The sequence below is a fragment of the Lithobates pipiens genome, unplaced genomic scaffold, assembly GCF_037356315.1.
Source record: "Lithobates pipiens isolate NorthernLeopardFrog02 unplaced genomic scaffold, aLitPip1_a1.2 Scaffold_18, whole genome shotgun sequence".
Lineage (NCBI taxonomy): Eukaryota > Metazoa > Chordata > Amphibia > Anura > Ranidae > Lithobates > Lithobates pipiens.
The window spans coordinates 575,094,353-575,113,083 of NW_027507758.1; the positions used below are offsets into that span (position 1 = coordinate 575,094,353).

The 18,731-nt window shown below is 39.5% G+C and overlaps 20 non-coding genes across 20 annotated transcripts; all 20 read left to right on the forward strand.

The window, feature by feature from the left end:
- The first annotated feature begins 292 nt into the window (after positions 1-292).
- TRNAL-UAA (transfer RNA leucine (anticodon UAA)) lies at positions 293-375 on the forward strand. Its single transcript has one exon. It is a non-coding gene; the product is annotated as a tRNA-Leu (tRNA).
- A 1,307-nt stretch (positions 376-1,682) lies between these two features.
- On the forward strand, positions 1,683-1,765 carry TRNAL-UAA (transfer RNA leucine (anticodon UAA)). Its single transcript has one exon. It is a non-coding gene; the product is annotated as a tRNA-Leu (tRNA).
- Positions 1,766-2,377: 612 nt separating this feature from the next.
- On the forward strand, positions 2,378-2,460 carry TRNAL-UAA (transfer RNA leucine (anticodon UAA)). Its single transcript has one exon. It is a non-coding gene; the product is annotated as a tRNA-Leu (tRNA).
- Positions 2,461-3,072: 612 nt separating this feature from the next.
- TRNAL-UAA (transfer RNA leucine (anticodon UAA)) lies at positions 3,073-3,155 on the forward strand. Its single transcript has one exon. It is a non-coding gene; the product is annotated as a tRNA-Leu (tRNA).
- A 1,307-nt stretch (positions 3,156-4,462) lies between these two features.
- TRNAL-UAA (transfer RNA leucine (anticodon UAA)) lies at positions 4,463-4,545 on the forward strand. The gene has a single exon. It is a non-coding gene; the product is annotated as a tRNA-Leu (tRNA).
- Positions 4,546-5,157: 612 nt separating this feature from the next.
- On the forward strand, positions 5,158-5,240 carry TRNAL-UAA (transfer RNA leucine (anticodon UAA)). Its single transcript has one exon. It is a non-coding gene; the product is annotated as a tRNA-Leu (tRNA).
- A 612-nt stretch (positions 5,241-5,852) lies between these two features.
- Positions 5,853-5,929, forward strand: TRNAL-UAA (transfer RNA leucine (anticodon UAA)). Its single transcript has one exon. It is a non-coding gene; the product is annotated as a tRNA-Leu (tRNA).
- Positions 5,930-7,236: 1,307 nt separating this feature from the next.
- TRNAL-UAA (transfer RNA leucine (anticodon UAA)) lies at positions 7,237-7,319 on the forward strand. The gene has a single exon. It is a non-coding gene; the product is annotated as a tRNA-Leu (tRNA).
- Positions 7,320-7,931: 612 nt separating this feature from the next.
- TRNAL-UAA (transfer RNA leucine (anticodon UAA)) lies at positions 7,932-8,014 on the forward strand. Its single transcript has one exon. It is a non-coding gene; the product is annotated as a tRNA-Leu (tRNA).
- A 612-nt stretch (positions 8,015-8,626) lies between these two features.
- On the forward strand, positions 8,627-8,709 carry TRNAL-UAA (transfer RNA leucine (anticodon UAA)). Its single transcript has one exon. It is a non-coding gene; the product is annotated as a tRNA-Leu (tRNA).
- A 612-nt stretch (positions 8,710-9,321) lies between these two features.
- TRNAL-UAA (transfer RNA leucine (anticodon UAA)) lies at positions 9,322-9,404 on the forward strand. The gene has a single exon. It is a non-coding gene; the product is annotated as a tRNA-Leu (tRNA).
- Positions 9,405-10,326: 922 nt separating this feature from the next.
- TRNAL-UAA (transfer RNA leucine (anticodon UAA)) lies at positions 10,327-10,409 on the forward strand. The gene has a single exon. It is a non-coding gene; the product is annotated as a tRNA-Leu (tRNA).
- A 612-nt stretch (positions 10,410-11,021) lies between these two features.
- On the forward strand, positions 11,022-11,104 carry TRNAL-UAA (transfer RNA leucine (anticodon UAA)). Its single transcript has one exon. It is a non-coding gene; the product is annotated as a tRNA-Leu (tRNA).
- A 612-nt stretch (positions 11,105-11,716) lies between these two features.
- On the forward strand, positions 11,717-11,799 carry TRNAL-UAA (transfer RNA leucine (anticodon UAA)). The gene has a single exon. It is a non-coding gene; the product is annotated as a tRNA-Leu (tRNA).
- A 612-nt stretch (positions 11,800-12,411) lies between these two features.
- Positions 12,412-12,494, forward strand: TRNAL-UAA (transfer RNA leucine (anticodon UAA)). Its single transcript has one exon. It is a non-coding gene; the product is annotated as a tRNA-Leu (tRNA).
- Positions 12,495-13,801: 1,307 nt separating this feature from the next.
- TRNAL-UAA (transfer RNA leucine (anticodon UAA)) lies at positions 13,802-13,884 on the forward strand. The gene has a single exon. It is a non-coding gene; the product is annotated as a tRNA-Leu (tRNA).
- Positions 13,885-14,496: 612 nt separating this feature from the next.
- TRNAL-UAA (transfer RNA leucine (anticodon UAA)) lies at positions 14,497-14,579 on the forward strand. Its single transcript has one exon. It is a non-coding gene; the product is annotated as a tRNA-Leu (tRNA).
- Positions 14,580-15,191: 612 nt separating this feature from the next.
- On the forward strand, positions 15,192-15,274 carry TRNAL-UAA (transfer RNA leucine (anticodon UAA)). Its single transcript has one exon. It is a non-coding gene; the product is annotated as a tRNA-Leu (tRNA).
- Positions 15,275-16,581: 1,307 nt separating this feature from the next.
- Positions 16,582-16,664, forward strand: TRNAL-UAA (transfer RNA leucine (anticodon UAA)). Its single transcript has one exon. It is a non-coding gene; the product is annotated as a tRNA-Leu (tRNA).
- A 612-nt stretch (positions 16,665-17,276) lies between these two features.
- On the forward strand, positions 17,277-17,359 carry TRNAL-UAA (transfer RNA leucine (anticodon UAA)). Its single transcript has one exon. It is a non-coding gene; the product is annotated as a tRNA-Leu (tRNA).
- Positions 17,360-18,731: the final 1,372 nt, after the last annotated feature.

The window sequence follows — 18,731 nt, forward strand, 5'->3', positions numbered from 1 at the left end:
AAAGGGGATATAAAAATACAGTCCCTACTCATCACTCCTTTCTTGTCAGTGGTAAATAGCTGACAGCAACCGTCATTAGGGCTCAAAGTCTATGTTGGAATTTTGTAATTCCATGGAGAAAGATAAACTCTCTTTGTAATCCCATCAAGAAAAATAAAACACTCCTCAGAGCAAATCCCTTTTGTGAATGTAGACTCACCTGAGACAGTTAACGGCACTCCTGAATTGGCAAGATCAACTGTGAAAATCAGCACTCCTTTCACGGTTCTCGGATATGGTTTATCCCACCAGTACCAGGATGGCCGAGTGGTTAAGGCGTTGGACTTAAGAGCCAATGGATGAATATCCACGTGGGTTCGAACCCCACTCCTGGTAAGCATTTATAGTGATTGCAGCAATTGAAGGCCCTCTTACAATATATGTTTGAAAAAAACACCACATAAGATTAAAATCTAGGCTACCAACAAATACACCTGGTCAAAGCAAGAAGTCACCATCATCTGCTTAAAGTAATATCACCATATTTGTACACATTTGAGCTTAGAAGGTCAAAAAACTATAGCAAAACCCTGTTACTTGGTATCACCAAGATTTCCTTCCAGTGCTAAGAAGGGCCACTTTGTACACATTAAAAAATAGCCAAAGTTCGGAGCCTAACTATGTTCTCTCCCAGAAATTCAGTATGGGAGATAGATAAAGGGGATATAAAAATACAGTCCCTACTTTTCACTCCTTTCTTGTCAGTGGTAAATAGCTGACAGCAACCGTCATTAGGGCTCAAAGTCTATGTTGGAATTTTGTAATTCCATGGAGAAAGATAAACTCTCTTTGTAATCCCATCAAGAAAAATAAAACACTCCTCAGAGCAAATCCCTTTTGTGAATGTAGACTCACCTGAGACAGTTAACGGCACTCCTGAATTGGCAAGATCAACTGTGAAAATCAGCACACCTTTCACGGTTCTCGGATATGGTTTATCCCACCAGTACCAGGATGGCCGAGTGGTTAAGGCGTTAAACTTAAGATCCAATGGATGAATATCCACGAGAGTTCAAACCCCACTCCTGGTAAACATTTATAGTGATTACAGCAATTGAAGGCCCTCTTACAATATATGTTTGAAAAAAAAACCACATAAGATTAAAATCTAGGCTACCAACAAATACACCTGGTCAAAGCAAGAAGTCACCATCATCTGCTTAAAGTAATATCACCATATTTGTACACATTTGAGCTTAGAAGGTCAAAAAACTATAGCAAAACCCTGTTACTTGGTATCACCAAGATTTCCTTCCAGTGCTAAGAAAGGCCACTTTGTACACATTAAAAAATAGCAAAAGTTCGGAGCCTAACTATGTTCTCTCCCAGAAATTCAGTATGGGAGATAGATAAAGGGGATATAAAAATACAGTCCCTACTCATCACTCCTTTCTCGTCAGTGGTAAATAGCTGACAGCAACCGTCATTAGGGCTCAAAGTCTATGTTGGAATTTTGTAATTCCATGGAGAAAGATAAACTCTCTTTGTAATCCCATCAAGAAAAATAAAACACTCCTCAGAGCAAATCCCTTTTGTGAATGTAGACTCACCTGAGACAGTTAACGGCACTCCTGAATTGGCAAGATCAACTGTGAAAATCAGCACTCCTTTCACGGTTCTCGGATATGGTTTATCCCACCAGTATCAGGATGGCCGAGTGGTTAAGGCGTTGGATTTAAGATCCAATGGATGAATATCCACGTGGGTTCGAACCCCATTCCTGGTAAACATTTATAGTGATTGCAGCAATTGAAGGCCCTCTTACAATATATGTTTGAAAAAAACACCACATAAGATTAAAATCTAGGCTACCAACAAATACACCTGGTCAAAGCAAGAAGTCACCATCATCTTCTTAAAGTAATATCACCATATTTGTACACATTTGAGCTTAGAAGGTCAAAAAACGATAGCAAAACCCTGTTACTTGGTATCACCAAGATTTCCTTCCAGTGCTAAGAAGGGCCACTTTGTACACATTAAAAAATAGCCAAAGTTCGGAGCCTAACTATGTTCTCTCCCAGAAATTCAGTATGGGAGATAGATAAAGGGGATATAAAAATACAGTCCCTACTTATCACTCCTTTCTTGTCAGTGGTAAATAGCTGACAGCAACCGTCATTAGGGCTCAAAGTCTATGTTGTAATTTTTTCATTCCATGCAGAAAGATAAACTCTCTTTGTAATCCCATCAAGAAAAATAAAACACTCCTCAGAGCAAATCCCTTTTGTGAATGTAGACTCACCTGAGACAGTTAACGGCACTCCTGAATTGGCAAGATCAACTCTGAAAATCAGCACTCCTTTCACGGTTCTCGGATATGGTTTATCCCACCAGTACCAGGATGGCCGAGTGGTTAAGGCATTGGACTTAAGATCCAATGGATGAATATCCACGTGGGTTCGAACCCCACTCCTGGTAAACATTTATAGTGATTGCAGCAATTGAAGGCCCTCTTACAATATATGTTTGAAAAAAACACCACATAAGATTAAAATCTAGGCTACCAACAAATACACCTGGTCAAAGCAAGAAGTCACCATCATCTGCTTAAAGTAATATCACCATATTTGTATACATTTGAGCTTAGAAGGTCAAAAAACTATAGCAAAACCCTGTTACTTGGTATCACCAAGATTTCCTTCCAGTGCTAAGAAGGGCCACTTTGTACACATTAAAAAATAGCCAAAGTTCGGAGCCTAACTATGTTCTCTCCCAGAAATTCAGTATGGCAGATAGATAAAGGGGATATAAAAATACAGTCCCTACTCATCACTCCTTTCTTGTCAGTGGTAAATAGCTGACAGCAACCGTCATTAGGGCTCAAAGTCTATGTTGGAATTTTTTAATTCCATGGAGAAAGATAAACTCTCTTTGTAATCCCATCAAGAAAAATAAAACACTCCTCAGAGCAAATCCCTTTTGTGAATGTAGACTCACCTGAGACAGTTAACGGCACTCCTGAATTGGCAAGATCAACTGTGAAAATCAGCACTCCTTTCACGGTTCTCGGATATGGTTTATCCCACCAGTACCAGGATGGCCGAGTGGTTAAGGCGTTGGACTTAAGATCCAATGGATGAATATCCACGTGGGTTCGAACCCCACTCCTGGTAAACATTTATAGTGATTACAGCAATTGAAGGCCCTCTTACAATATATGTTTGAAAAAAACACCACATAAGATTAAAATCTAGGCTACCAACAAATACACCTGGTCAAAGCAAGAAGTCACCATCATCTGCTTAAAGTAATATCACCATATTTGTACACATTTGAGCTTAGAAGGACAAAAAACTATAGCAAAACCCTGTTACTTGGTATCACCAAGATTTCCTTCCAGTGCTAAGAAGGGCCACTTTGTACACATTAAAAAATAGCCAAAGTTCGGAGCCTAACTATGTTCTCTCCCAGAAATTCAGTATGGGAGATAGATAAAGGGGATATAAAAATACAGTCCCTACTTATCACTCCTTTCTTGTCAGTGGTAAATAGCTGACAGCAACCGTCATTAGGGCTCAAAGTCTATGTTGGAATTTTGTAATTCCATGGAGAAAGATAAACTCTCTTTGTAATCCCATCAAGAAAAATAAAACACTCCTCAGAGCAAATCCCTTTTGTGAATGTAGACTCACCTGAGACAGTTAACGGCACTCCTGAATTGGCAAGATCAACTGTGAAAATCAGCACACCTTTCACGGTTCTCGGATATGGTTTAGCCCACCAGTACCAGGATGGCCGAGTGGTTAAGGCGTTAAACTTAAGATCCAATGGATGAATATCCACGAGAGTTCAAACCCCACTCCTGGTAAACATTTATAGTGATTACAGCAATTGAAGGCCCTCTTACAATATATGTTTGAAAAAAACACCACATAAGATTAAAATCTAGGCTACCAACAAATACACCTGGTCAAAGCAAGAAGTCACCATCATCTGCTTAAAGTAATATCACCATATTTGTACACATTTGAGCTTAGAAGGTCAAAAAACGATAGCAAAACCCTGTTACTTGGTATCACCAAGATTTCCTTCCAGTGCTAAGAAGGGCCACTTTGTACACATTAAAAAATAGCCAAAGTTCGGAGCCTAACTATGTTCTCTCCCAGAAATTCAGTATGGGAGATAGATAAAGGGGATATAAAAATACAGTCCCTACTTATCACTCCTTTCTTGTCAGTGGTAAATAGCTGACAGCAACCGTCATTAGGGCTCAAAGTCTATGTTGTAATTTTTTCATTCCATGCAGAAAGATAAACTCTCTTTGTAATCCCATCAAGAAAAATAAAACACTCCTCAGAGCAAATCCCTTTTGTGAATGTAGACTCACCTGAGACAGTTAACGGCACTCCTGAATTGGCAAGATCAACTCTGAAAATCAGCACTCCTTTCACGGTTCTCGGATATGGTTTATCCCACCAGTACCAGGATGGCCGAGTGGTTAAGGCGTTGGACTTAAGATCCAATGGATGAATATCCACGTGGGTTCGAACCCCACTCCTGGTAAACATTTATAGTGATTACAGCAATTGAAGGCCCTCTTACAATATATGTTTGAAAAAAACACCACATAAGATTAAAATCTAGGCTACCAACAAACACACCTGGTCAAAGCAAGAAGTCACCATCATCTGCTTAAAGTAATATCACCATATTTGTACACATTTGAGCTTAGAAGGTCAAAAAACTATAGCAAAACCCTGTTACTTGGTATCACCAAGATTTCTTTCCAGTGCTAAGAAGGGCCACTTTGTACACATTAAAAAATAGCAAAAGTTCGGAGCCTAACTATGTTCTCTCCCAGAAATTCAGTATGGGAGATAGATAAAGGGGATATAAAAATACAGTCCCTACTCATCACTCCTTTCTTGTCAGTGGTAAATAGCTGACAGCAACCGTCATTAGGGCTCAAAGTCTATGTTGGAATTTTGTAATTCCATGGAGAAAGATAAACTCTCTTTGTAATCCCATCAAGAAAAATAAAACACTCCTCAGAGCAAATCCCTTTTGTGAATGTAGACTCACCTGAGACAGTTAACGGCACTCCTGAATTGGCAAGATCAACTGTGAAAATCAGCACTCCTTTCACGGTTCTCGGATATGGTTTATCCCACCAGTACCAGGATGGCCGAGTGGTTAAGGCGTTGGACTTAAGATCCAATGGATGAATATCCACGTGGGTTCGAACCCCACTCCTGGTAAACATTTATAGTGATTGCAGCAATTGAAGGCCCTCTTACAATATATGTTTGAAAAAAACACCACATAAGATTAAAATCTAGGCTACCAACAAATACACCTGGTCAAAGCAAGAAGTCACCATCATCTGCTTAAAGTAATATCACCATATTTGTACACATTTGAGCTTAGAAGGTCAAAAAACTATAGCAAAACCCTGTTACTTGGTATCACCAAGATTTCCTTCCAGTGCTAAGAAGGGCCACTTTGTACACATTAAAAAATAGCCAAAGTTCGGAGCCTAACTATGTTCTCTCCCAGAAATTCAGTATGGGAGATAGATAAAGGGGATATAAAAATACAGTCCCTACTCATCACTCCTTTCTTGTCAGTGGTAAATAGCTGACAGCAACCGTCATTAGGGCTCAAAGGCTATGTTGGAATTTTTTAATTCCATGGAGAAAGATAAACTCTCTTTGTAATCGCATCAAGAAAAATAAAACACTCCTCAGAGCAAATCCCTTTTGTGAATGTAGACTCACCTGAGACAGTTAACGGCACTCCTGAATTGGCAAGATCAACTGTGAAAATCAGCACTCCTTTCACGGTTCTCGGATATGATTTATCCCACCAGTACCAGGATGGCCGAGTGGTTAAGGCGTTGGACTTAAGATCCAATGGATCCACGTGGGTTCGAACCCCACTCCTGGTAAACATTTATAGTGATTACAGCAATTGAAGGCCCTCTTACAATATATGTTTGAAAAAAACACCACATAAGATTAAAATCTAGGCTACCAACAAATACACCTGGTCAAAGCAAGAAGTCACCATCATCTGCTTAAAGTAATATCACCATATTTGTACACATTTGAGCTTAGAAGGACAAAAAACTATAGCAAAACCCTGTTACTTGGTATCACCAAGATTTCCTTCCAGTGCTAAGAAGGGCCACTTTGTACACATTAAAAAATAGCCAAAGTTCGGAGCCTAACTATGTTCTCTCCCAGAAATTCAGTATGGGAGATAGATAAAGGGGATATAAAAATACAGTCCCTACTTATCACTCCTTTCTTGTCAGTGGTAAATAGCTGACAGCAACCGTCATTAGGGCTCAAAGTCTATGTTGGAATTTTGTAATTCCATGGAGAAAGATAAACTCTCTTTGTAATCCCATCAAGAAAAATAAAACACTCCTCAGAGCAAATCCCTTTTGTGAATGTAGACTCACCTGAGACAGTTAACGGCACTCCTGAATTGGCAAGATCAACTGTGAAAATCAGCACACCTTTCACGGTTCTCGGATATGGTTTATCCCACCAGTACCAGGATGGCCGAGTGGTTAAGGCGTTAAACTTAAGATCCAATGGATGAATATCCACGAGAGTTCGAACCCCACTCCTGGTAAACATTTATAGTGATTACAGCAATTGAAGGCCCTCTTACAATATATGTTTGAAAAAAACACCACATAAGATTAAAATCTAGGCTACCAACAAATACACCTGGTCAAAGCAAGAAGTCACCATCATCTGCTTAAAGTAATATCACCATATTTGTACACATTTGAGCTTAGAAGGTCAAAAAACTATAGCAAAACCCTGTTACTTGGTATCACCAAGATTTCCTTCCAGTGCTAAGAAAGGCCACTTTGTACACATTAAAAAATAGCAAAAGTTCGGAGCCTAACTATGTTCTCTCCCAGAAATTCAGTATGGGAGATAGATAAAGGGGATATAAAAATACAGTCCCTACTCATCACTCCTTTCTCGTCAGTGGTAAATAGCTGACAGCAACCGTCATTAGGGCTCAAAGTCTATGTTGGAATTTTGTAATTCCATGGAGAAAGATAAACTCTCTTTGTAATCCCATCAAGAAAAATAAAACACTCCTCAGAGCAAATCCCTTTTGTGAATGTAGACTCACCTGAGACAGTTAACGGCACTCCTGAATTGGCAAGATCAACTGTGAAAATCAGCACTCCTTTCACGGTTCTCGGATATGGTTTATCCCACCAGTATCAGGATGGCCGAGTGGTTAAGGCGTTGGATTTAAGATCCAATGGATGAATATCCACGTGGGTTCGAACCCCATTCCTGGTAAACATTTATAGTGATTGCAGCAATTGAAGGCCCTCTTACAATATATGTTTGAAAAAAACACCACATAAGATTAAAATCTAGGCTACCAACAAATACACCTGGTCAAAGCAAGAAGTCACCATCATCTGCTTAAAGTAATATCACCATATTTGTACACATTTGAGCTTAGAAGGTCAAAAAACGATAGCAAAACCCTGTTACTTGGTATCACCAAGATTTCCTTCCAGTGCTAAGAAGGGCCACTTTGTACACATTAAAAAATAGCCAAAGTTCGGAGCCTAACTATGTTCTCTCCCAGAAATTCAGTATGGGAGATAGATAAAGGGGATATAAAAATACAGTCCCTACTTATCACTCCTTTCTTGTAAGTGGTAAATAGCTGACAGCAACCGTCATTAGGGCTCAAAGTCTATGTTATAATTTTTTCATTCCATGGAGAAAGATAAACTCTCTTTGTAATCCCATCAAGAAAAATAAAACACTCCTCAGAGCAAATCCCTTTTGTGAATGTAGACTCACCTGAGACAGTTAACGGCACTCCTGAATTGGCAAGATCAACTGTGAAAATCAGCACTCCTTTCACGGTTCTCGGATATGGTTTATCCCACCAGTACCAGGATGGCCGAGTGGTTAAGGCGTTGGACTTAAGATCCAATGGATGAATATCCACGTGGGTTCGAACCCCACTCCTGGTAAACATTTATAGTGATTACAGCAATTGAAGGCCCTCTTACAATATATGTTTGAAAAAAACACCACATAAGATTAAAATCTAGGCTACCAACAAATACTCCTGGTCAAAGCAAGAAGTCACCATCATCTGCTTAAAGTAATATCACCATATTTGCACACATTTGAGCTTAGAAGGTCAAAAAACTATAGCAAAACCCTGTTACTTGGTATCACCAAGATTTCTTTCCAGTGCTAAGAAGGGCCACTTTGTACACATTAAAAAATAGCAAAAGTTCGGAGCCTAACTATGTTCTCTCCCAGAAATTCAGTATGGGAGATAGATAAAGGGGATATAAAAATACAGTCCCTATTCATCACTCCTTTCTTGTCAGTGGTAAATAGCTGACAGCAACCGTCATTAGGGCTCAAAGTCTATGTTGGAATTTTGTAATTCCATGGAGAAAGATAAACTCTCTTTGTAATCCCATCAAGAAAAATAAAACACTCCTCAGAGCAAATCCCTTTTGTGAATGTAGACTCACCTGAGACAGTTAACGGCACTCCTGAATTGGCAAGATCAACTGTGAAAATCAGCACTCCTTTCACGGTTCTCGGATATGGTTTATCCCACCAGTATCAGGATGGCCGAGTGGTTAAGGCGTTGGACTTAAGAACCAATGGATGAATATCCACGTGGGTTCGAACCCCACTCCTGGTAAACATTTATAGTGATTGCAGCAATTGAAGGCCCTCTTACAATATATGTTTGAAAAAAACACCACATAAGATTAAAATCTAGGCTACCAACAAATACACCTGGTCAAAGCAAGAAGTCACCATCATCTGCTTAAAGTAATATCACCATATTTGTACACATTTGAGCTTAGAAGGTCAAAAAACTATAGCAAAACCCTGTTACTTGGTATCACCAAGATTTCCTTCCAGTGCTAAGAAGGGCCACTTTGTACACATTAAAAAATAGCCAAAGTTCGGAGCCTAACTATGTTCTCTCCCAGAAATTCAGTATGGGAGATAGATAAAGGGGATATAAAAATACAGTCCCTACTCATCACTCCTTTCTCGTCAGTGGTAAATAGCTGACAGCAACCGTCATTAGGGCTCAAAGTCTATGTTGGAATTTTGTAATTCCATGGAGAAAGATAAACTCTCTTTGTAATCCCATCAAGAAAAAGAAAACACTCCTCAGAGCAAATCCCTTTTGTGAATGTAGACTCACCTGAGACAGTTAACGACACTCCTGAATTGGCAAGATCAACTGTGAAAATCAGCACTCCTTTCACGGTTCTCGGATATGGTTTATCCCACCAGTATCAGGATGGCTGAGTGATTAAGGCGTTGGACTTAAGATCCAATGGATGAATATCCACGTGGGTTCGAACCCCACTCCTGGTAAACGTTTATAGTGATTGCAGCAATTGAAGGCCCTCTTACAATATATGTTTGAAAAAAACACCACATAAGATTAAAATCTAGGCTACCAACAAATACACCTGGTCAAAGCAAGAAGTCACCATCATCTGCTTAAAGTAATATCACCATATTTGTACACATTTGAGCTTAGAAGGTCAAAAAACGATAGCAAAACCCTGTTACTTGGTATCACCAAGATTTCCTTCCAGTGCTAAGAAGGGCCACTTTGTACACATTAAAAAAAAACCAAAGTTCGGAGCCTAACTATGTTCTCTCCCAGAAATTCAGTATGGGAGATAGATAAAGGGGATAAAAAAATACAGTCCCTACTTATCACTCCTTTCTTGTCAGTGGTAAATAGCTGACAGCAACCGTCATTAGGGCTCAAAGTCTATGTTGGAATTTTTTCATTCCATGGAGAAAGATAAACTCTCTTTGTAATCCCATCAAGAAAAATAAAACACTCCTCAGAGCAAATCCCTTTTGTGAATGTAGACTCACCTGAGACAGTTAACGGCACTCCTGAATTGGCAAGATCAACTGTGAAAATCAGCACTCCTTTCACGGTTCTCGGATATGGTTTATCCCACCAGTACCAGGATGGAGATAGATAAAGGGGATATAAAAATACAGTCCCTACTCATCACTCCTTTCTCGTCAGTGGTAAATAGCTGACAGCAACCGTCATTAGGGCTCAAAGTCTATGTTGGAATTTTGTAATTCCATGGAGAAAGATAAACTCTCTTTGTAATCCCATCAAGAAAAAGAAAACACTCCTCAGAGCAAATCCCTTTTGTGAATGTAGACTCACCTGAGACAGTTAACGGCACTCCTGAATTGGCAAGATCAACTGTGAAAATCAGCACTCCTTTCACGGTTCTCGGATATGGTTTATCCCACCAGTACCAGGATGGCCGAGTGGTTAAGGCGTTGGACTTAAGATCCAATGGATGAATATCCACGTGGGTTCGAACCCCACTCCTGGTAAACATTTATAGTGATTGCAGCAATTGAAGGCCCTCTTACAATATATGTTTGAAAAAAACACCACATAAGATTAAAATCTAGGCTACCAACAAATACACCTGGTCAAAGCAAGAAGTCACCATCATCTGCTTAAAGTAATATCACCATATTTGTACACATTTGAGCTTAGAAGGTCAAAAAACTATAGCAAAACCCTGTTACTTGGTATCACCAAGATTTCTTTCCAGTGCTAAGAAGGGCAACTTTGTACACATTAAAAAATAGCAAAAGTTCGGAGCCTAACTATGTTCTCTCCCAGATATTCAGTATGGGAGATAGATAAAGGGGATATAAAAATACAGTCCCTACTCATCACTCCTTTCTCGTCAGTGGTAAATAGCTGACAGCAACCGTCATTAGGGCTCAAAGTCTATGTTGGAATTTTTTAATTCCATGGAGAAAGATAAACTCTCTTTGTAATCCCATCAAGAAAAAGAAAACACTCCTCAGAGCAAATCCCTTTTGTGAATGTAGACTCACCTGAGACAGTTAACGGCACTCCTGAATTGGCAAGATCAACTGTGAAAATCAGCACTCCTTTCACGGTTCTCGGATATGGTTTATCCCACCAGTACCAGGATGGCCGAGTGGTTAAGGCGTTGGACTTAAGATCCAATGGATGAATATCCACGTGGGTTCGAACCCCACTCCTGGTAAACATTTATAGTGATTACAGCAATTGAAGGCCCTCTTACAATATATGTTTGAAAAAAACACCACATAAGATTAAAATCTAGGCTACCAACAAATACACCTGGTCAAAGCAAGAAGTCACCATCATCTGCTTAAAGTAATATCACCATATTTGTACACATTTGAGCTTAGAAGGTCAAAAAACTATAGCAAAACCCTGTTACTTGGTATCACCAAGATTTCTTACCAGTGCTAAGAAGGGCCACTTTGTACACATTAAAAAATAGCCAAAGTTCGGAGCCTAACTATGTTCTCTCCCAGAAATTCAGTATGGGAGATAGATAAAGGGGATATAAAAATACAGTCCCTACTCATCACTCCTTTCTTGTCAGTGGTAAATAGCTGACAGCAACCGTCATTAGGGCTCAAAGTCTATGTTGGAATTTTGTAATTCCATGGAGAAAGATAAACTCTCTTTGTAATCCCATCAAGAAAAATAAAACACTCCTCAGAGCAAATCCCTTTTGTGAATGTAGACTCACCTGAGACAGTTAACGGCACTCCTGAATTGGCAAGATCAACTGTGAAAATCAGCACTCCTTTCACGGTTCTCGGATATGGTTTATCCCACCAGTACCAGGATGGCCGAGTGGTTAAGGCGTTGGACTTAAGATCCAATGGATGAATATCCACATGGGTTCGAACCCCACTCCTGGTAAACATTTATAGTGATTGCAGCAATTGAAGGCCCTCTTACAATATATGTTTGAAAAAAACACCACATAAGATTAAAATCTAGGCTACCAACAAATACACCTGGTCAAAGCAAGAAGTCACCATCATCTGCTTAAAGTAATATCACCATATTTGTACACATTTGAGCTTAGAAGGTCAAAAAACTATAGCAAAACCCTGTTACTTGGTATCACCAAGATTTCCTTCCAGTGCTAAGAAGGGCCACTTTGTACACATTAAAAAATAGCCAAAGTTCGGAGCCTAACTATGTTCTCTCCCAGAAATTCAGTATGGGAGATAGATAAAGGGGATATAAAAATACAGTCCCTACTCATCACTCCTTTCTTGTCAGTGGTAAATAGCTGACAGCAACCGTCATTAGGGCTCAAAGTCTATGTTGGAATTTTTTAATTCCATGGAGAAAGATAAACTCTCTTTGTAATCCCATCAAGAAAAAGAAAACACTCCTCAGAGCAAATCCCTTTTGTGAATGTAGACTCACCTGAGACAGTTAACGGCACTCCTGAATTGGCAAGATCAACTGTGAAAATCAGCACTCCTTTCACGGTTCTCGGATATGGTTTATCCCACCAGTACCAGGATGGCCGAGTGGTTAAGGCGTTGGACTTAAGATCCAATGGATGAATATCCACGTGGGTTCGAACCCCACTCCTGGTAAACATTTATAGTGATTACAGCAATTGAAGACCCTCTTACAATATATGTTTGAAAAAAACACCACATAAGATTAAAATCTAGGCTACCAACAAATACACCTGGTCAAAGCAAGAAGTCACCATCATCTGCTTAAAGTAATATCACCATATTTGTACACATTTGAGCTTAGAAGGACAAAAAACTATAGCAAAACCCTGTTACTTGGTATCACCAAGATTTCCTTCCAGTGCTAAGAAGGGCCACTTTGTACACATTAAAAAATAGCCAAAGTTCGGAGCCTAACTATGTTCTCTCCCAGAAATTCAGTATGGGAGATAGATAAAGGGGATATAAAAATACAGTCCCTACTTATCACTCCTTTCTTGTCAGTGGTAAATAGCTGACAGCAACCGTCATTAGGGCTCAAAGTCTATGTTGGAATTTTGTAATTCCATGGAGAAAGATAAACTCTCTTTGTAATCCCATCAAGAAAAATAAAACACTCCTCAGAGCAAATCCCTTTTGTGAATGTAGACTCACCTGAGACAGTTAACGGCACTCCTGAATTGGCAAGATCAACTGTGAAAATCAGCACTCCTTTCACGGTTCTCGGATATGGTTTATCCCACCAGTACCAGGATGGCCGAGTGGTTAAGGCGTTAAACTTAAGATCCAATGGATGAATATCCACGAGAGTTCGAGCCCCACTCCTGGTAAACGTTTATAGTGATTACAGCAATTGAAGGCCCTCTTACAATATATGTTTGAAAAAAACACCACATAAGATTAAAATCTAGGCTACCAACAAATACACCTGGTCAAAGCAAGAAGTCACCATCATCTGCTTAAAGTAATATCACCATATTTGTACACATTTGAGCTTAGAAGGTCAAAAAACTATAGCAAAACCCTGTTACTTGGTATCACCAAGATTTCCTTCCAGTGCTAAGAAAGGCCACTTTGTACACATTAAAAAATAGCAAAAGTTCGGAGCCTAACTATGTTCTCTCCCAGAAATTCAGTATGGGAGATAGATAAAGGGGATATAAAAATACAGTCCCTACTCATCACTCCTTTCTCGTCAGTGGTAAATAGCTGACAGCAACCGTCATTAGGGCTCAAAGTCTATGTTGGAATTTTGTAATTCCATGGAGAAAGATAAACTCTCTTTGTAATCCCATCAAGAAAAAGAAAACACTCCTCAGAGCAAATCCCTTTTGTGAATGTAGACTCACCTGAGACAGTTAACGGCACTCCTGAATTGGCAAGATCAACTGTGAAAATCAGCACTCCTTTCACGGTTCTCGGATATGGTTTATCCCACCAGTACCAGGATGGCCGAGTGGTTAAGGCGTTGGACTTAAGATCCAATGGATGAATATCCACGTGGGTTCGAACCACACTCCTGGTAAACATTTATAGTGATTGCAGCAATTGAAGGCCCTCTTACAATACATGTTTGAAAAAAACACCACATAAGATTAAAATCTAGGCTACCAACAAATACACCTGGTCAAAGCAAGAAGTCACCATCATCTGCTTAAAGTAATATCACCATATTTGTACACATTTGAGCTTAGAAGGTCAAAAAACTATAGCAAAACCCTGTTACTTGGTATCACCAAGATTTCTTACCAGTGCTAAGAAGGGCCACTTTGTACACATTAAAAAATAGCCAAAGTTCGGAGCCTAACTATGTTCTCTCCCAGAAATTCAGTATGGGAGATAGATAAAGGGGATATAAAAATACAGTCCCTACTCATCACTCCTTTCTTGTCAGTGGTAAATAGCTGACAGCAACCGTCATTAGGGCTCAAAGTCTATGTTGGAATTTTGTAATTCCATGGAGAAAGATAAACTCTCTTTGTAATCCCATCAAGAAAAATAAAACACTCCTCAGAGCAAATCCCTTTTGTGAATGTAGACTCACCTGAGACAGTTAACGGCACTCCTGAATTGGCAAGATCAACTGTGAAAATCAGCACTCCTTTCACGGTTCTCGGATATGGTTTATCCCACCAGTACCAGGATGGCCGAGTGGTTAAGGCGTTGGACTTAAGATCCAATGGATGAATATCCACATGGGTTCGAACCCCACTCCTGGTAAACATTTATAGTGATTGCAGCAATTGAAGGCCCTCTTACAATATATGTTTGAAAAAAACACCACATAAGATTAAAATCTAGGCTACCAACAAATACACCTGGTCAAAGCAAGAAGTCACCATCATCTGCTTAAAGTAATATCACCATATTTGTACACATTTGAGCTTAGAAGGTCAAAAAACTATAGCAAAACCCTGTTACTTGGTATCACCAAGATTTCCTTCCAGTGCTAAGAAGGGCCACTTTGTACACATTAAAAAATAGCCAAAGTTCGGAGCCTAACTATGTTCTCTCCCAGAAATTCAGTATGGGAGATAGATAAAGGGGATATAAAAATACAGTCCCTACTTATCACTCCTTTCTTGTCAGTGGTAAATAGCTGACAGCAACCGTCATTAGGGCTCAAAGTCTATGTTGGAATTTTTTAATTCCATGGAGAAAGATAAACTCTCTTTGTAATCCCATCAAGAAAAAGAAAACACTCCTCAGAGCAAATCCCTTTTGTGAATGTAGACTCACCTGAGACAGTTAACGGCACTCCTGAATTGGCAAGATCAACTGTGAAAATCAGCACTCCTTTCACGGTTCTCGGATATGGTTTATCCCACCAGTACCAGGATGGCCGAGTGGTTAAGGCGTTGGACTTAAGATCCAATGGATGAATATCCACGTGGGTTCGAACCCCACTCCTGGTAAACATTTATAGTGATTACAGCAATTGAAGGCCCTCTTACAATATATGTTTGAAAAAAACACCACATAAGATTAAAATCTAGGCTACCAACAAATACACCTGGTCAAAGCAAGAAGTCACCATCATCTGCTTAAAGTAATATCACCATATTTGTACACATTTGAGCTTAGAAGGACAAAAAACTATAGCAAAACCCTGTTACTTGGTATCACCAAGATTTCCTTCCAGTGCTAAGAAGGGCCACTTTGTACACATTAAAAAATAGCCAAAGTTCGGAGCCTAACTATGTTCTCTCCCAGAAATTCAGTATGGGAGATAGATAAAGGGGATATAAAAATACAGTCCCTACTTATCACTCCTTTCTTGTCAGTGGTAAATAGCTGACAGCAACCGTCATTAGGGCTCAAAGTCTATGTTGGAATTTTGTAATTCCATGGAGAAAGATAAACTCTCTTTGTAATCCCATCAAGAAAAATAAAACACTCCTCAGAGCAAATCCCTTTTGTGAATGTAGACTCACCTGAGACAGTTAACGGCACTCCTGAATTGGCAAGATCAACTGTGAAAATCAGCACTCCTTTCACGGTTCTCGGATATGGTTTATCCCACCAGTACCAGGATGGCCGAGTGGTTAAGGCGTTAAACTTAAGATCCAATGGATGAATATCCACGAGAGTTCGAGCCCCACTCCTGGTAAACATTTATAGTGATTACAGCAATTGAAGGCCCTCTTACAATATATGTTTGAAAAAAACACCACATAAGATTAAAATCTAGGCTACCAACAAATACACCTGGTCAAAGCAAGAAGTCACCATCATCTGCTTAAAGTAATATCACCATATTTGTACACATTTGAGCTTAGAAGGTCAAAAAACTATAGCAAAACCCTGTTACTTGGTATCACCAAGATTTCCTTCCAGTGCTAAGAAAGGCCACTTTGTACACATTAAAAAATAGCAAAAGTTCGGAGCCTAACTATGTTCTCTCCCAGAAATTCAGTATGGGAGATAGATAAAGGGGATATAAAAATACAGTCCCTACTCATCACTCCTTTCTCGTCAGTGGTAAATAGCTGACAGCAACCGTCATTAGGGCTCAAAGTCTATGTTGGAATTTTGTAATTCCATGGAGAAAGATAAACTCTCTTTGTAATCCCATCAAGAAAAAGAAAACACTCCTCAGAGCAAATCCCTTTTGTGAATGTAGACTCACCTGAGACAGTTAACGGCACTCCTGAATTGGCAAGATCAACTGTGAAAATCAGCACTCCTTTTACGGTTCTCGGATATGGTTTATCCCACCAGTACCAGGATGGCCGAGTGGTTAAGGCATTGGACTTAAGATCCAATGGATGATTATCCACGTGGGTTTGAACCCCACTCCTGGTAAACATTTATAGTGATTACAGCAATTGAAGGCCCTCTTACAATATATGTTTGAAAAAAACACCACATAAGATTAAAATCTAGGCTACCAACAAATACACCTGGTCAAAGCAAGAAGTCACCATCATCTGCTTAAAGTAATATCACCATATTTGTACACATTTGAGCTTAGAAGGTCAAAAAACTATAGCAAAACCCTGTTACTTGGTATCACCAAGATTTCTTTCCAGTGCTAAGAAGGGCCACTTTGTACACATTAAAAAATAGCAAAAGTTCGGAGCCTAACTATGTTCTCTCCCAGAAATTCAGTATGGGAGATAGATAAAGGGGATATAAAAATACAGTCCCTACTCATCACTCCTTTCTTGTCAGTGGTAAATAGCTGACAGCAACCGTCATTAGGGCTCAAAGTCTATGTTGGAATTTTGTAATTCCATGGAGAAAGATAAACTCTCTTTGTAATCCCATCAAGAAAAATAAAACACTCCTCAGAGCAAATCCCTTTTGTGAATGTAGACTCACCTGAGACAGTTAACGGCACTCCTGAATTGGCAAGATCAACTGTGAAAATCAGCACTCCTTTCACGGTTCTCGGATATGGTTAATCCCACCAGTACCAGGATGGCCGAGTGGTTAAGGCGTTGGACTTAAGATCCAATGGATGAATATCCACGTGGGTTCGAACCCCACTCCTGGTAAACATTTATAGTGATTGCAGCAATTGAAGGCCCTCTTACAATATATGTTTGAAAAAAACACCACATAAGATTAAAATCTAGGCTACCAACAAATACACCTGGTCAAAGCAAGAAGTCACCATCATCTGCTTAAAGTAATATCACCATATTTGTACACATTTGAGCTTAGAAGGTCAAAAAACTATAGCAAAACCCTGTTACTTGGTATCACCAAGATTTCCTTCCAGTGCTAAGAAGGGCCACTTTGTACACATTAAAAAATAGCCAAAGTTCGGAGCCTAACTATGTTCTCTCCCAGAAATTCAGTATGGGAGATAGATAAAGGGGATATAAAAATACAGTCCCTACTCATCACTCCTTTCTTGTCAGTGGTAAATAGCTGACAGCAACCGTCATTAGGGCTCAAAGTCTATGTTGGAATTTTTTAATTCCATGGAGAAAGATAAACTCTCTTTGTAATCCCATCAAGAAAAATAAAACACTCCTCAGAGCAAATCCCTTTTGTGAATGTAGACTCACCTGAGACAGTTAACGGCACTCCTGAATTGGCAAGATCAACTGTGAAAATCAGCACTCCTTTCACGGTTCTCGGATATGGTTTATCCCACCAGTACCAGGATGGCCGAGTGGTTAAGGCGTTAAACTTAAGATCCAATGGATGAATATCCACGAGAGTTCGAACCCCACTCCTGGTTAACATTTATAGTGATTACAGCAATTGAAGGCCCTCTTACAATATATGTTTGAAAAAAACACCACATAAGATTAAAATCTAGGCTACCAACAAATACACCTGGTCAAAGCAAGAAGTCACCATCATCTGCTTAAAGTAATATCACCATATTTGTACACATTTGAGCTTAGAAGGACAAAAAACTATAGCAAAACCCTGTTACTTGGTATCACCAAGATTTCTTTCCAGTGCCAAGAAGGGCCACTTTGTACACATTAAAAAATAGCCAAAGTTCGGAGCCTAACTATGTTCTCTCCCAGAAATTCAGTATGGGAGATAGATAAAGGGGATATAAAAATACAGTCCCTACTTATCACTCCTTTCTTGTCAGTGGTAAATAGCTGACAGCAACCGTCATTAGGACTCAAAGTCTATGTTGGAATTTTGTAATTCCATGGAGAAAGATAAACTCTCTTTGTAATCCCATCAAGAAAAATAAAACACTCCTCAGAGCAAATCCCTTTTGTGAATGTAGACTCACCTGAGACAGTTAACGGCACTCCTGAATTGGCAAGATCAACTGTGAAAATCAGCACTCCTTTCACGGTTCTCGGATATGGTTTATCCCACCAGTACCAGGATGGCCGAGTGGTTAAGGCGTTAAACTTAAGATCCAATGGATGAATATCCACGAGAGTT